The sequence below is a fragment of the Phalangium opilio genome, unplaced genomic scaffold, assembly GCF_054372755.1.
Source record: "Phalangium opilio isolate 3A_F unplaced genomic scaffold, DU_Popi_V2 ptg000042l_1, whole genome shotgun sequence".
NCBI classification, from domain to species: Eukaryota; Metazoa; Arthropoda; class Arachnida; order Opiliones; family Phalangiidae; genus Phalangium; species Phalangium opilio.
The window spans coordinates 8,010,955-8,026,687 of NW_028324166.1; the positions used below are offsets into that span (position 1 = coordinate 8,010,955).

General features: G+C 38.8%; 16 non-coding genes across 16 annotated transcripts; 11 read left to right on the forward strand and 5 right to left on the reverse strand.

Annotated features, from left to right (window-relative positions):
• Positions 1-1,535: 1,535 nt before the first annotated feature.
• On the reverse strand, positions 1,536-1,699 carry LOC149678878 (U1 spliceosomal RNA). Its single transcript, XR_016366319.1, has one exon. It is a non-coding gene; the product is annotated as a U1 spliceosomal RNA (small nuclear RNA).
• Positions 1,700-2,310: 611 nt separating this feature from the next.
• LOC149678879 (U1 spliceosomal RNA) lies at positions 2,311-2,474 on the reverse strand. The gene has a single exon (XR_016366314.1). It is a non-coding gene; the product is annotated as a U1 spliceosomal RNA (small nuclear RNA).
• Positions 2,475-2,962: 488 nt separating this feature from the next.
• On the forward strand, positions 2,963-3,034 carry TRNAW-CCA (transfer RNA tryptophan (anticodon CCA)). Its single transcript has one exon. It is a non-coding gene; the product is annotated as a tRNA-Trp (tRNA).
• Positions 3,035-3,100: 66 nt separating this feature from the next.
• Positions 3,101-3,172, forward strand: TRNAW-CCA (transfer RNA tryptophan (anticodon CCA)). The gene has a single exon. It is a non-coding gene; the product is annotated as a tRNA-Trp (tRNA).
• A 1,205-nt stretch (positions 3,173-4,377) lies between these two features.
• Positions 4,378-4,449, forward strand: TRNAW-CCA (transfer RNA tryptophan (anticodon CCA)). Its single transcript has one exon. It is a non-coding gene; the product is annotated as a tRNA-Trp (tRNA).
• Positions 4,450-4,515: 66 nt separating this feature from the next.
• On the forward strand, positions 4,516-4,587 carry TRNAW-CCA (transfer RNA tryptophan (anticodon CCA)). The gene has a single exon. It is a non-coding gene; the product is annotated as a tRNA-Trp (tRNA).
• Positions 4,588-5,283: 696 nt separating this feature from the next.
• On the reverse strand, positions 5,284-5,447 carry LOC149678884 (U1 spliceosomal RNA). Its single transcript, XR_016366343.1, has one exon. It is a non-coding gene; the product is annotated as a U1 spliceosomal RNA (small nuclear RNA).
• Positions 5,448-5,935: 488 nt separating this feature from the next.
• On the forward strand, positions 5,936-6,007 carry TRNAW-CCA (transfer RNA tryptophan (anticodon CCA)). Its single transcript has one exon. It is a non-coding gene; the product is annotated as a tRNA-Trp (tRNA).
• Positions 6,008-6,703: 696 nt separating this feature from the next.
• On the reverse strand, positions 6,704-6,867 carry LOC149678886 (U1 spliceosomal RNA). Its single transcript, XR_016366344.1, has one exon. It is a non-coding gene; the product is annotated as a U1 spliceosomal RNA (small nuclear RNA).
• A 488-nt stretch (positions 6,868-7,355) lies between these two features.
• Positions 7,356-7,427, forward strand: TRNAW-CCA (transfer RNA tryptophan (anticodon CCA)). The gene has a single exon. It is a non-coding gene; the product is annotated as a tRNA-Trp (tRNA).
• Positions 7,428-8,123: 696 nt separating this feature from the next.
• Positions 8,124-8,287, reverse strand: LOC149678888 (U1 spliceosomal RNA). The gene has a single exon (XR_016366348.1). It is a non-coding gene; the product is annotated as a U1 spliceosomal RNA (small nuclear RNA).
• A 488-nt stretch (positions 8,288-8,775) lies between these two features.
• Positions 8,776-8,847, forward strand: TRNAW-CCA (transfer RNA tryptophan (anticodon CCA)). Its single transcript has one exon. It is a non-coding gene; the product is annotated as a tRNA-Trp (tRNA).
• Positions 8,848-8,913: 66 nt separating this feature from the next.
• On the forward strand, positions 8,914-8,985 carry TRNAW-CCA (transfer RNA tryptophan (anticodon CCA)). The gene has a single exon. It is a non-coding gene; the product is annotated as a tRNA-Trp (tRNA).
• A 66-nt stretch (positions 8,986-9,051) lies between these two features.
• Positions 9,052-9,123, forward strand: TRNAW-CCA (transfer RNA tryptophan (anticodon CCA)). Its single transcript has one exon. It is a non-coding gene; the product is annotated as a tRNA-Trp (tRNA).
• A 66-nt stretch (positions 9,124-9,189) lies between these two features.
• Positions 9,190-9,261, forward strand: TRNAW-CCA (transfer RNA tryptophan (anticodon CCA)). The gene has a single exon. It is a non-coding gene; the product is annotated as a tRNA-Trp (tRNA).
• A 1,342-nt stretch (positions 9,262-10,603) lies between these two features.
• On the forward strand, positions 10,604-10,675 carry TRNAW-CCA (transfer RNA tryptophan (anticodon CCA)). Its single transcript has one exon. It is a non-coding gene; the product is annotated as a tRNA-Trp (tRNA).
• The last annotated feature ends 5,058 nt before the right edge of the window (positions 10,676-15,733 follow it).

Consider the following 15,733-nt stretch of genomic DNA (forward strand, 5'->3'; position numbering starts at 1 on the left):
CCTCGACCTTATTAGCCTTTTCAAGGTTCTCAGTCAGCCTTCCCAGACTTTTTTCACTGTCCGTGCCAACACTATGGGTACCCGGGGACATAGTCGCAGGTTATTTATAAATCACTCGCGTACTAATCTCATGCATGACTCCTTCCGTCGAACAGTTCCGCTCTGGAATGCCCTTCCTGAGGACTTGGTGTCAACTAGCTCGATAAATCATTTTAAGTTGAAACTTCGAGCCTTTCTTAACATTTAATTTAGACCTTTATGTTTCCACTAAATTGTTATAATTGTAAAACGTTATAATCCTACTAATATGTTACCCAGTGATATCTCAGTGAAACTATTAATCCTAGTACTAAAGTTCCTATTGAAAGTGCCTATTGATTATATATAAAAAAAAATTATTATTAATGTATATTTGTTATTCCACCACTACTTATTGTACCTTGATTAATGTTATTATTTGTATTTTGAATTTCTACCACTATTTTTGTACCTTCCCTTTTGGAGCTGTATGGCTGGCCCCAGCCCTAGCTCGACAATAAACGGAGCAAAAAAAAAAAAAAAAAAGTCAGATAACAGAACGTTATACCTTAAAAGAACCTCATACCCCTACCTTACCCTTACCCCTCTCTGCCTGTGAGAATTCAATCAATAGCCTTGGGTTAAGAGGTGCAATTTAACAGACGCCACTAAACCAATGGCGATGCAGTAGTCCTCATTTTTAAGAATAGTTAAATGCTTACTACTTTGCAATAAGAGATAATTTGTTTTTTCAATAATTTTCCTTTTAATGTATAATGTTAAGTTATGTTAGCAGACCTTTTTCTTTCAATATCCTAATAGATTTAATTCGTTGCTAATGCAACAAAATTTTTGATAGTTGATCCCAGGGCGGCTCTGTAACTTAGATCAAGAAAGTTATATGAAAATCTCTATTGGCTTTCAGCAACTGGAGTATAACGTCCGGCTCAAAGATATAATAAAATTTAGTTTTTCGCTTGTTTATAGAATTCTACCTATTAAACCTTCGTACAAGGGGCTCGGTGGCGCAATGGTAGCGCGTCTGACTTCAGATCAGAAGGCTGCGTGTTCGAATCACGTCCGTGGTTTGATTTTGTTTTAAGATTCATTGTAGGATTATGACGAGGAGATGCCCAGTTATGAAAAGTACGGCCAAATCATGTCTTGGAAAATAACTGAATTAACGTTTGAAACTAGTGATTTCTCCACTAAATTTATACTGTTGATTTTTCAACTTTTAAAAGAGAAAATTTACCATTTGCCCCGGAAGGGGGATATCACTAAGGTAAGAGCTAACTCTATGACGTTGCCATATATGGGAAAGAAATTACTCTAAACAAGAGTTTAAATAATTTGGGTCTACGTTGAATCACTGTACATGTATTACACACTGCTTATTAACAGTATGTCACTGACTACTTCAAAACCTTCAAGTGCAGTTTGAATAATCGACAAAGAATGCACTGAAAGTTACTTAATGTGTGTGATATGTGATTAACCTTTTATTTCAATCCTTGTGGGGGTGAGCGCGAACGCAAGACCCCCGCTACCAAAAATAGCACGCCCCACTGATCACGATTAGTGATAGTGGTGAGGGTCAACTCGATCGGAGTGCAATGATCGGGTCTCGCCCCAGCCCGCCTCCTCAAAGATCAAGGCCGCAGTGACGCCAAGTAAGTATGCTTAAATCGAAACTGACATTAGTTTTTATACAAAAGATGGAAAGCTAACATTAGAAGTAAATGCAATATTTATTAAGAATTTGATTGTGCTTTATTGACAAAGTTTAGGTTTTATGCTTTCAATAAAGGGTTAAGGTGAAAAGACGATAAATGATCGAAAATATGATCCAAGTATTTCGAGGAGAAGAGTTGAATTAAGAATTAATGATTTCTTCTTGTAATACGAATAGTAAATACAGTTGAATTTTCTTTCAGCAATAAACCATTTCGATGTAACTAAGAGGGAAAGGCACGGGATAAAACTTTGCCTTCCATCTCGCTTTTTGGCGCCTGCGCTGTAGGCTTAGGGGATCTTGAGATTGCGCAGAGACAGCAACGTATCAACCCCCTAGAATGTCCCGATATTGAGGGTTGCCTACCCCCTTTTTACGTCGAAAAAGTCTATACGAAAGCTCTGTTTTGTTCTACGTTGTTTCACTACACATGCATGACGCAATGCATGTTTTTAAAATCTCACACACTTCTTTAGATGCAGATTCTATTTCAATTCAGAATACAATGAACGCGTTAAGTTATGTGATGTATGTTGAACTTTGAATTTGTTTACTTGTGGGGGTGAGCGCGAACGCACGACCCCCTCTACCAAAAATAGTACGCCCCACTGATCACGATTAGTGATAGTGGTGAGGGTCAACCCGATCGGAGTGCAGTGACCGAGTCTCGCCCCAGCTCGCCTCCTCAAAGATCAAGGCCGCAGCGACGCCAGGTAAGTATGATTAAAGCGGAACTGACATTAGCTTATACATTAACGATGGAAAGCCAATATAAGAAGTAAATTCAATATTTATTACTAATTTTGGTTTTAAGTATCTTAAAGGGTTAATGTGAGAAGAGTTTTACCCTTAAAAAACCTATTTGATTTACGCTTGCACACTAATGCTATCCGTGGTATTGATAATACAACAATCAATATAACGCACTTTATTTGAAATTTTACATTAATGTTAATTTCAATTCCGAGTTATTGCGAGTTTATCAGCGAATTCTGCTTATTATACCTTCGTATAAGGGGCTTAGTTTTTCGCTTGTTTATAGAATTCTACCCGTCAAACCTTATTATAAGGGGCTAGGTGGCGCAATGGTAGCGCGTCTGACTCCAGATCAGAAGGCTGCGTGTTCGAATCACGTCAAGGGCAAAGAAATATTAAAATTTAGTTTTTCGCTTGTTTATAGAATTCTACCCGTTAAACCTTAGTACAAGGGGCTCGGTGGCGCAATGGTAGCGCGTCTGACTCCAGATCAGAAGGCTGCGTGTTCGAATCACGTCCGGGTCAAAGAAATATTAAAATTTAGTTTTTCGCTTGATTATAGACTTCTACCCGTTAAACGTTAGTACAAGGGGCTCGGTGGCGCAATGGTAGCGCGTCTGACTCCAGATCAGAAGGCTGCGTGTTCGAATCACGTCCGGGTCAAAGAAATATTAAAATTTAGTTTTTCGCTTGATTATAGAATTCTACCCGTTAAACCTTAGTACGAGGGGCACGGTGGCGCAATAGAAGCGCGTCTGACTGCAGATCAGAAGGCTGCGTGTTCGAATCACGTCCGGGCAAGGATGATAGGGGGTGGATACGAATTCTGAGAGAAATACGCGCCGTAACTTCGGACGCGATTGGGTCTGGTGGGACGCTAAAAATAGGGGAGGAATACTCGGGACGAAAGGCAGGTGAGCTACCTCAGAACTAGACCCTATTTAGCGCCATCGTGTTGGCCTAATTTTGCATGCATATTGCCAAAGTTATTTTAAACCTTTTCCTCGTAAATAAAATTTGCAATTGATACACTAAATTTTATATAAACTTAATATTTAATAATTATTGCTTCGAAATTGTTCCAAAAATAATAGTGTACGTAGATGACGCTGCAATAGGGAAACGCCGGTAGGGATTTATTTGAACGCGCTGGGCGTCACCTAGAGTTGTTAATTCCTATTTCAAGGACGATTGAAAAGATTAGCCATTTGATGAAAAAAATGGAATTTAACTACTAACGCATTGTGATGAAACAAAACATGATTTTACTATGTTTGAAAAAACTTACATTGATTATTAAACCTTTTCTTCTTTCGCGCATAAAAATGATCATTTTACACCGTAGTTAGAAGTTAAAAACATTATTTAATGAAATATTTGATCTTATAATCCTTTCAATCCCCTTGAAAGCGGAACAAAGAACTCTATCAGACGCGTTTAGCGCCGTCAAAGAAATTCCTACCGGCGTTTCCCTATTGCAGCGTCATCTATGAGCACTATTATTTTAGCAACAATTTCGAAACAATAATTATTAAATATTAACTCTATATAAAATTTAATGTTTCAATAGAAAATTTTATTTATGAGAAAAACGTTTAAAATAACTTTGGCAATATACATGCAAAATTAGGCCTACACGATGGCGCTAAATAGGGTCTAGTTCTGAGGTAGCTCACTTGCCTTTCGTCCCGAGTATTCCTCCCCCATTTTAAGCGTCCCACCAGACCCAATCGCGTCCGAAGTTACGGCGCGTATTTCTCTCAGAATTCGTATCCACCCCCTATCATCCTTGGTCCGGGTCAAAGGAATATTAAAATTTAGTTTTTCGCTTGATTATAGGATTCAACCCGTTAAACCTTAGCACCAGGGGCTCGGTGGCGCAATGGTAGCGCGTCTGACTCCAGATCAGAATGTTGCGTGTTCGAATCACGTCCGGGTCAAAGGAATATTAAGATTTAGTTTTTCGCTTGATTATAGGATTCAACCCGTTAAACCTTAGTACCAGGGGCTCGGTGGCGCAATGGTAGCGCGTCTGACTCCAGATCAGAAGGTTGCGTGTTCGAATCACGTCCGGGTCAAAGAAATATTAAAATTTAGTTTTAAATGATTCGATGTCCAGGAGCACCAAAAACCCCATGTTATTCCTATGGGAAACTCGCCGAAAATCTGTGAATTTTCATTTAACATTACGGGAGGGTGTAAGATCTTATCTAGAAGGGCCTACCGGCCCTCTAGAGTTAAGAATTTGATTGTGCTTTATAGACAAAGTTTAGGTTTTATACTTTCAATAAGGGTTAAGGTGAAGAGACGATAAATTATCGAAAATATGATCCAAGTATTTCGAGGACAATAGTTGAATTAAGAATTAGTGATTTCTTCTTGTAATACGGATAGTAAATACAGTTGAATTTTCTTACAGCAATAAACCATTTCGATGTAACTAAGAGGGAAAGGCACGGGGTAAAACTTTGCCTTCCATCTCGCTTTTTGGCGCCTGCGCTGTAGGCTTAGGGGATCTTGAGATTGCGCAGAGACAGCAACGTATCAATCCCCTAGAATGTCCCGATATTGAGGGTTGCCTACCCCCTATTTACGTCGAAAAAGTCTATACGAAAGCTCTGTTTTGTTCTACGTTGTTTCACTACACATGCATGACGCACTGCATGTTTTTAAAATCTCACACACATCTTTATATGCAGATTCTATTTCAATTCAGAATGCAATGAACGCGGTATGTTATGTGATGTATGTTGAACTTTGAATTTCTTTACTTGTGGGGGTGAGCGCGAACGCACGACCCCCTCTACCAAAAATAGTACGCCCCATTGATCACGATTAGTGATAGTGGTGAGGGTCAACCCGATCGGAGTGCAGTGACCGAGTCTCGCCCCAGCTCGCCTACTCAAAGATCAAGGCCGCAGCGACGCCAGGTAAGTATGATTGAAGCGGAACTGACATTAGCTTATACATTAACGATGGAAAGCCAATATAAGAAGTAAATTCAATATTTATTACTAATTTTGGTTTTAAGTATCTTAAAGGGTTAATGTGAGAAGAGTTTTACCCTTAGAAAACCTATTTGATTTACGCTTGCACACTAATGCTATCCGTGGTATTGATAATACAACAATCAATATAACGCACTTTATTTGAAATTTTACATTAATGTTAATTTCAATTCCGAGTTATTGCGAGTTTATCAGCGAATTCTGCTTATTATACCTTCGTATAAGGGGCTTAGTTTTTCGCTTGTTTATAGAATTCTACCCGTCAAACCTTATTATAAGGGGCTAGGTGGCGCAATGGTAGCGCGTCTGACTCCAGATCAGAAGGCTGCGTGTTCGAATCACGTCAAGGGCAAAGAAATATTAAAATTTAGTTTTTGGCTTGTTTATAGAATTCTACCCGTTAAACCTTAGTACAAGGGGCTCGGTGGCGCAATGGTAGCGCGTCTGACTCCAGATGAGAAGGCTGCGTGTTCGAATCACGTCCGGGTCAAAGAAATATTAAAATTTAGTTTTAAATGATTCGATGTCCAGGAGCACCAAAAACCCCATGTTATTCCTATGGGAAACTCGCCGAAAATCTGTGAATTTTCATTCAACATTACGGGAGGGTGTAAGATCTTATCTAGAAGGGCCTACCGGCCCTCTAGAGTTAAGAATTTGATTGTGCTTTATAGACAAAGTTTAGGTTTTATACTTTCAATAAGGGTTAAGGTGAAGAGACGATAAATTATCGAAAATATGATCCAAGTATTTCGAGGACAATAGTTGAATTAAGAATTAGTGATTTCTTCTTGTAATACGGATAGTAAATACAGTTGAATTTTCTTACAGCAATAAACCATTTCGATGTAACTAAGAGGGAAAGGCACGGGGTAAAACTTTGCCTTCCATCTCGCTTTTTGGCGCCTGCGCTGTAGGCTTAGGGGATCTTGAGATTGCGCAGAGACAGCAACGTATCAATCCCCTAGAATGTCCCGATATTGAGGGTTGCCTACCCCCTATTTACGTCGAAAAAGTCTATACGAAAGCTCTGTTTTGTTCTACGTTGTTTCACTACACATGCATGACGCACTGCATGTTTTTAAAATCTCACACACATCTTTATATGCAGATTCTATTTCAATTCAGAATGCAATGAACGCGGTATGTTATGTGATGTATGTTGAACTTTGAATTTCTTTACTTGTGGGGGTGAGCGCGAACGCACGACCCCCTCTACCAAAAATAGTACGCCCCATTGATCACGATTAGTGATAGTGGTGAGGGTCAACCCGATCGGAGTGCAGTGACCGAGTCTCGCCCCAGCTCGCCTACTCAAAGATCAAGGCCGCAGCGACGCCAGGTAAGTATGATTGAAGCGGAACTGACATTAGCTTATACATTAACGATGGAAAGCCAATATAAGAAGTAAATTCAATATTTATTACTAATTTTGGTTTTAAGTATCTTAAAGGGTTAATGTGAGAAGAGTTTTACCCTTAGAAAACCTATTTGATTTACGCTTGCACACTAATGCTATCCGTGGTATTGATAATACAACAATCAATATAACGCACTTTATTTGAAATTTTACATTAATGTTAATTTCAATTCCGAGTTATTGCGAGTTTATCAGCGAATTCTGCTTATTATACCTTCGTATAAGGGGCTTAGTTTTTCGCTTGTTTATAGAATTCTACCCGTCAAACCTTATTATAAGGGGCTAGGTGGCGCAATGGTAGCGCGTCTGACTCCAGATCAGAAGGCTGCGTGTTCGAATCACGTCAAGGGCAAAGAAATATTAAAATTTAGTTTTTGGCTTGTTTATAGAATTCTACCCGTTAAACCTTAGTACAAGGGGCTCGGTGGCGCAATGGTAGCGCGTCTGACTCCAGATGAGAAGGCTGCGTGTTCGAATCACGTCCGGGTCAAAGAAATATTAAAATTTAGTTTTAAATGATTCGATGTCCAGGAGCACCAAAAACCCCATGTTATTCCTATGGGAAACTCGCCGAAAATCTGTGAATTTTCATTCAACATTACGGGAGGGTGTAAGATCTTATCTAGAAGGGCCTACCGGCCCTCTAGAGTTAAGAATTTGATTGTGCTTTATAGACAAAGTTTAGGTTTTATACTTTCAATAAGGGTTAAGGTGAAGAGACGATAAATTATCGAAAATATGATCCAAGTATTTCGAGGACAATAGTTGAATTAAGAATTAGTGATTTCTTCTTGTAATACGGATAGTAAATACAGTTGAATTTTCTTACAGCAATAAACCATTTCGATGTAACTAAGAGGGAAAGGCACGGGGTAAAACTTTGCCTTCCATCTCGCTTTTTGGCGCCTGCGCTGTAGGCTTAGGGGATCTTGAGATTGCGCAGAGACAGCAACGTATCAATCCCCTAGAATGTCCCGATATTGAGGGTTGCCTACCCCCTATTTACGTCGAAAAAGTCTATACGAAAGCTCTGTTTTGTTCTACGTTGTTTCACTACACATGCATGACGCACTGCATGTTTTTAAAATCTCACACACATCTTTATATGCAGATTCTATTTCAATTCAGAATGCAATGAACGCGGTATGTTATGTGATGTATGTTGAACTTTGAATTTCTTTACTTGTGGGGGTGAGCGCGAACGCACGACCCCCTCTACCAAAAATAGTACGCCCCATTGATCACGATTAGTGATAGTGGTGTGGGTCAACCCGATCGGAGTGCAGTGACCGAGTCTCGCCCCAGCTCGCCTACTCAAAGATCAAGGCCGCAGCGACGCCAGGTAAGTATGATTAAAGCGGAACTGACATTAGCTTATACATTAACGATGGAAAGCCAATATAAGAAGTAAATTCAATATTTATTACTAATTTTGGTTTTAAGTATCTTAAAGGGTTAATGTGAGAAGGGTTTTACCCTTAAAAAACCTATTTGATTTACGCTTGCACACTAATGCTATCCGTGGTATTCATAATACAACAATCAATATAACGCACTTTATTTGAAATTTTACATTAATGTTAATTTCAATTCCGAGTTATTGCGAGTTTATCAGCGAATTCTGCTTATTATACCTTCGTATAAGGGGCTTAGTTTTTCGCTTGTTTATAGAATTCTACCCGTCAAACCTTATTATAAGGGGCTAGGTGGCGCAATGGTAGCGCGTCTGACTCCAGATCAGAAGGCTGCGTGTTCGAATCACGTCAAGGGCAAAGAAATATTAAAATTTAGTTTTTGGCTTGTTTATAGAATTCTACCCGTTAAACCTTAGTACAAGGGGCTCGGTGGCGCAATGGTAGCGCGTCTGACTCCAGATGAGAAGGCTGCGTGTTCGAATCACGTCCGGGTCAAAGAAATATTAAAATTTAGTTTTTCGCTTGATTATAGAATTCTACCCGTTAAACGTTAGTACAAGGGGTTCGGTGGCGCAATGGTAGCGCGTCTGACTCCAGATCAGAAGGCTGCGTGTTCGAATCACGTCCGGGTCAAAGAAATATTAAAATTTAGTTTTTCGCTTGATTATAGACTTCTACCCGTTAAACGTTAGTACAATGGGCTCGGTGGCGCAATGGTAGCGCGTCTGACTCCAGATCAGAAGGCTGCGTGTTCGAATCACGTCCGGGTCAAAGAAATATTAAAATTTAGTTTTTCGCTTGATTATAGAATTCTACCCGTTAAACGTTAGTACAAGGGGCTCGGTGGCGCAATGGTAGCACTTCTGACTCCAGATCAGAAGGCTGCGTGTTCGAATCACGCCCGGGTCAAAAAATATTAAAACTTAGTTATTCGCTTGATTATAGAATTCTATCCGTTAAACCTTAGTACGAGGGGCACGGTGGCGCAATAGTAGCGCGTCTGACTGCAGATCAGAAGGCTGCGTGTTCGAATCACGTCCGGGCAAGGATGATAGGGGGTGGATACGAATTCTGAGAGAAATACGCGCCGTAACTTCGGACGCGATTGGGTCTGGTGGGACGCTAAAAATGGGGGAGGAATACTCGGGACGAAAGGCAGGTGAGCTACCTCAGAACTAGACCCTATTTAGCGCCATCGTGTTGGCCTAATTTTGCATGCATATTGCCAAAGTTATTTTAAACCTTTTCCTCGTAAATAAAATTTGCAATTGATACACTAAATTTTATATAAACTTAATATTTAATAATTATTGCTTCGAAATTGTTCCAAAAATAATAGTGTACGTAGATGACGCTGCAATAGGGAAACGCCGGTAGGGATTTATTTGAACGCGCTGGGCGTCACCTAGAGTTGTTAATTCCTATTTCAAGGACGATTGAAAAGATCAGCCATTTGATGAAAAAAGTGGAATTTAACCACTAATGCATTGTGATGAAACAAAACATGATTTTACTATGTTTGAAAAAACTTACATTGATTATTAAACCTTTTCTTCTTTCGCGCATAAAAATGATCATTTTACACCGTAGTTAGAAGTTAAAAACATTATTTAATGAAATATTTGATCTTATAATCCTTTCAATCCCCTTGAAAGCGGAACAAAGAACTCTATCAGACGCGTTTAGCGCCGTCAAAGAAATTCCTACCGGCGTTTCCCTATTGCAGCGTCATCTATGAGCACTATTATTTTAGCAACAATTTCGAAACAATAATTATTAAATATTAACTCTATATAAAATTTAATGTTTCAATTGCAAATTTTATTTATGAGAAAAAGGTTTAAAATAACTTTGGCAATATACATGCAAAATTAGGCCTACACGATGGCGCTAAATAGGGTCTAGTTCTGAGGTAGCTCACCTGCCTTTCGTCCCGAGTATTCCTCCCCCATTTTAAGCGTCCCACCAGACCCAATCGCGTCCGAAGTTACGGCGCGTATTTCTCTCAGAATTCGTATCCACCCCCTATCATCCTTGGTCCGGGTCAAAGGAATATTAAAATTTAGTTTTTCGCTTGATTATAGGAATCAACCCGTTAAACCTTAGCACCAGGGGCTCGGTGGCGCAATGGAAGCGCGTCTGACTCCAGATCAGAAGGTTGCGTGTTCGAATCACGTCATGGTCAAAGAAATATTAAAATTTTGTTTTTCGCTTGTTTATAGAATTCTACCCGTTAAACCTTAGTACGAGGGGCTAGGTGGCGCAATGGTAGCGCGTCTGACTCCAGATCAGATGGTTGCGTGTTCGAATCACGTCCGGGTCAAAGAAATATTAAAATTTAGTTTTAAATCTTTCGATGTCCAGGAGCACCAAAAACCCCATGTTATTCCTATGGGAAAATCGGCGAAAATCTGTGAATTTTCATTTAACATTACGGGAGGGTGTGGGATCTTATCTAGAAGGGCCTACCGGCCCTCTAGAGCTAAGAATTTGATTGTGCTTTATAGACAAAGTTTAGGTTTTATACTTTCAATAAGAGTTAAGGTGAAGAGACGATAAATTATCGAAAATATGATCCAAGTATTTCGAGGACAATAGTTGAATTAAGAATTAGTGATTTCTTCTTGTAATACGGATAGTAAATACAGTTGAATTTTCTTACAGCAATAAACCATTTCGATGTAACTAAGAGGGAAAGGCACGGGGTAAAACTTTGCCTTCCATCTCGCTTTTTGGCGCCTGCGCTGTAGGCTTAGGGGATCTTGAGATTGCGCAGAGACAGCAACGTATCAATCCCCTAGAATGTCCCGATATTGAGGGTTGCCTACCCCCTTTTTACGTCGAAAAAGTCTATACGAAAGCTCTGTTTTGTTCTACGTTGTTTCACTACACATGCATGACGCACTGCATAGGGCTCGGACTCTGTTATACATTATCTGAAATTATAGATATTGATATGTATATTTTATTTATAAATATAGTGGAACGAATAATGCTAATGAATACGTTATTTACAAACAATAACATTTGTATATATAAGACCTTAGTGGATATTCAATTGACATTGTTAGTATACAACATTAGCGCTAGATATTTCTATTCGCGTATAATATTGGCAACTGATAAAGATAACATATTTGTTCATATTGGCTCTTTTCCATAACCATTCATGCAAGCTTTATTTCTGAAAGTAGTCTCTCACAGACAATGTATAGCAACGTTACCAATAGTCTAACGTATATCTATGAGAGGTTTAAATTTAATTCCGTGCCTATATAGGATCTGGCTTTCTTTAATATTTAAAAATATGCTTCAAGATGACATCAGTCGTTACAGCTGTTAGCGACGAAACTCGTGTTACACTACGAAATGGTTGTCATTTTACGACTTTCATTACTCTTATATTCCCTAGTGCGGAGCAGGACAATTTGGTCTCGCCGAATTGGTCTCGCCGATTTGGTCGCGGGACTAATTGGTCTCACCGATTTGGTCGCGGGACTAATTGGTCTCACCGATTTGGTCTCGGTACTATTTGGTCTCGGGACTATTTGGTCTCGGAACTATTTGGTCTCACCGATTTGGTCTCGGTACTATTTGGTCTCGGGACTATTTGGTCTCGGGACTATTTGGTCTCGGAACTATTTGGTCTCGGAACTATTTGGTCTCGTGATTATTTGGTCTCGTGATTATTTGGTCTCGGGACTATTTGGTATCGGGACTATTTGGTATCGTGACTATTTGGTCTTGGGACTATTTGGTATCGTGACTATTTGGTATCGTGATTATTTGGTCTCGGGATTATTTGGTATCGTGATTATTTGGTTACCTATAATTAGTTTTCTCCTTTTCAAAAGCAATGGTCCCAAAAATTCGTTGCCACCTTTTCCAAAATTTTCTCCTATTAATTAGTTTCCTCCTTTTCTAAATCTATGGTCCCAAAAATTCGTTGCCACCTTTTCCAAAATTTTCTCCTATTAATTAGTTGCCACCTTTTCCTAAATATTCTCCTATTAATTAGCTGTCACCGTTTTGCAAAATATTCTCCTAATAGTTAGCTGCCACCTTTTCCAAAATATTCTCCTATTAATTAGCTGCCACCTTTTCCAAAACATACTCCTATTAATTAGCTGCCACCTTTTCCAAAACATTCTCCTATTAATTAGCTGTCACCTTTTTGCAAAATATTCTCCTAATAGTTAGCTGCCACCTTTTCCAAAATATTCTCCTATTAATTAGCTGCCACCTTTTCCAAAACATTCTCCTACTAATTAGCTGCCACCTTTTCCAAAACATTCTCCTATTAATTAGCTGTCACCTTTTTGCAAAATATTCTCCTAATAGTTAGCTGCCACCTTTTCCAAAATATTCTCCTATTAATTAGCTGCCACCTTTTCCAAAATATTCTCCTATTAATTAGCTGCCACCTTTTCCAAAATATTCTCCTAATAGTTAGCTGCCACCTTTTCCTAAATATTCTCCTATTAATTAGCTGTCACCTTTTTGCAAAATATTCTCCTAATAGTTAGCTGCCACCTTTTCCAAAATATTCTCCAACTAATTAGCTGCCACCTTTTCCTAAATATTCTCCTATTAATTAGCTGTCACCTTTTTGCAAAATATTCTCCTAATAGTTAGCTGCCACCTTTTCCAAAATATTCTCCTATTAATTAGCTGCCACCTTTTCCAAAACATTCTCCTACTAATTAGCTGCCACCTTTTCCAAAACATTCTCCTACTAATTAGCTGTCACCTTTTTGCAAAATATTCTCCAAATAGTTAGCTGCCACCTTTTTCAAAATATTCTCCAATTAATTAGCTGACACCTTTTCCAAAATTTTCTCCTATTAATTAGTTTCCTCCTTTTCTAAATCTATGGTCCCAAAAATTCGTTGCCACCTTTTCCAAAATTTTCTCCTATTAATTAGTTGCCACCTTTTCCTAAATATTCTCCTATTAATTAGCTGTCACCGTTTTGCAAAATATTCTCCTAATAGTTAGCTGCCACCTTTTCCAAAATATTCTCCTATTAATTAGCTGCCACCTTTTCCAAAACATACTCCTATTAATTAGCTGCCACCTTTTCCAAAACATTCTCCTATTAATTAGCTGTCACCTTTTTGCAAAATATTCTCCTAATAGTTAGCTGCCACCTTTTCCAAAATATTCTCCTATTAATTAGCTGCCACCTTTTCCAAAATATTCTCCTATTAATTAGCTGCCACCTTTTCCAAAATATTCTCCTAATAGTTAGCTGCCACCTTTTCCTAAATATTCTCCTATTAATTAGCTGTCACCTTTTTGCAAAATATTCTCCTAATAGTTAGCTGCCACCTTTTCCAAAATATTCTCCAACTAATTAGCTGCCACCTTTTCCTAAATATTCTCCTATTAATTAGCTGTCACCTTTTTGCAAAATATTCTCCTAATAGTTAGCTGCCACCTTTTCCAAAATATTCTCCTATTAATTAGCTGCCACCTTTTCCAAAACATTCTCCTACTAATTAGCTGTCACCTTTTTGCAAAATATTCTCCTAATAGTTAGCTGCCACCTTTTTCAAAATATTCTCCAATTAATTAGCTGACACCTTTTCCAAAATATTTCTATTATTGCTAATAAATTGTTCGTGGTAAGAGGCGGACTTTTAATACTCATATAAATAATCTTCTTACCTCCAAACAAGGTTGGGTTGGGTTAGGTCCCGAGACCCATTTGTCCCGAGAAACAATTGTCACGAGACCCATTTGTCCCGAGGCCCATTTGTCCCGAGAAACAATTGTCACGAGACCCATTTGTCCCGAGGCCCATTTGTCCCGAGGCCCATTTGTCCCGAGACCCAATTGTGCCGAGACCCATTTGTCCCGAGACCCAATTGTCCCGAGACCTATTTGTCCCTAGACCCATTTGTCCCGAGACCCATTTGTCCCGAGACCCATTTGTCCCGAGACCCATTTGTCCCGAGACCCATTTGTCCCGAGACCCAATTGTCCCGAGACCAAAACGGCGAGACCATAACGGCGAGACCAAATTGTCGCGTACCGCACAAGAGATCCAAAGAGTGTCAACGGATGTCTATGCGTAGGACGAACGTTACAAACGCGGTGGGTAACTCTACTTTCAGAAACTGACAAGTATTTAAACACACTTAGGTTTACTTGTAAATATCGGTGCCACAATAATAATAATAATAAAGCTTTATATACGTGGATATTCTTATCGGCTATGCATAAGAGTCCTTTTAGTTAAATTCACTAGTGTTAAGTAATTCCCAGGTCGATTTGGTTAAAGTTAAATAGCTTCATGCAGTACGCGATGCACAAGTCAGCTGAGTTATGTTACTAAAATGTATGCTCCTTTTTGTAAATATGTTTTTAAATAATTTTAAATATTTTAAATGAGTCTTGACTTATTTATAATGGGTGTAATGCATTCCATAAGCGTAAACTAAGTCCTCAGAAATCACCTCAGAAACCTCGTCTTGACGCGGGACAAAAATCCACAAGCGCGGCTTTTCAAATAGTTAAGCCCTAATAGAGTAATGACAAGTGAACTATATATCGCGTATGTGATTAGGTTTGGTAACCTTGCTCCAAATATTCTGATGTTGAGAACAATCATGTTACAATTACCCCGCTTTGTGGTACACTTCTCTCGAAGAGAAGTATTATGTACATCTGTTACAATACATGAAGAACCAACCCCAATTTCATTAACGAGGTATTTATTTTCCGGTATAGAACTAAGTATTGACTGACAACGTGAATGAAAACGTAACTTAAGGTCTTTCAAGTTTGGTGCTATTCCATTTTCATTTCAAAATAGTCACATTAGGCGTAACTACTTCAAGTTATTGGGAACTGTAAACTTAACGAATTTAAAGTGCGAAAAGGCTCCGAGCGCTACACTAAACGGAGTACATTTGTATCTGACTGTATTCTGATAAACTTGAAACACTTCTCAACCAAATCCACTAAACCAAGTACGGTTTGTCAAAAACACCTACTCACGCTTATATTTGGCTGTATTTTTAAACCTGGAAAACATTTCAACCCAAGAACATAGAGAGCTGCATGGAAATGGTAAATTTCCATTTACCGCGGTAACCATTGAAAACCGTGGGAATGGATGGCTTTTCTAGTAAAATCACATATTCTGATCGGGAATGAACGGTAAAAACCAATATGGAATGGAAGTGGTTAAATTGATACACATTTTAATTGGAAATGGTTAATAAATGGATAGAATCTATTTTCTATGGAAGATCCTAAAATTCTAAAATAAATAAAAACGGTTTTGCCACTGAGTAATGGCAGATATTTGCCTTCGACAGTATTAGACGATATAAGGCAATATAACATAGGTGCCACTACTACTCATGATCTC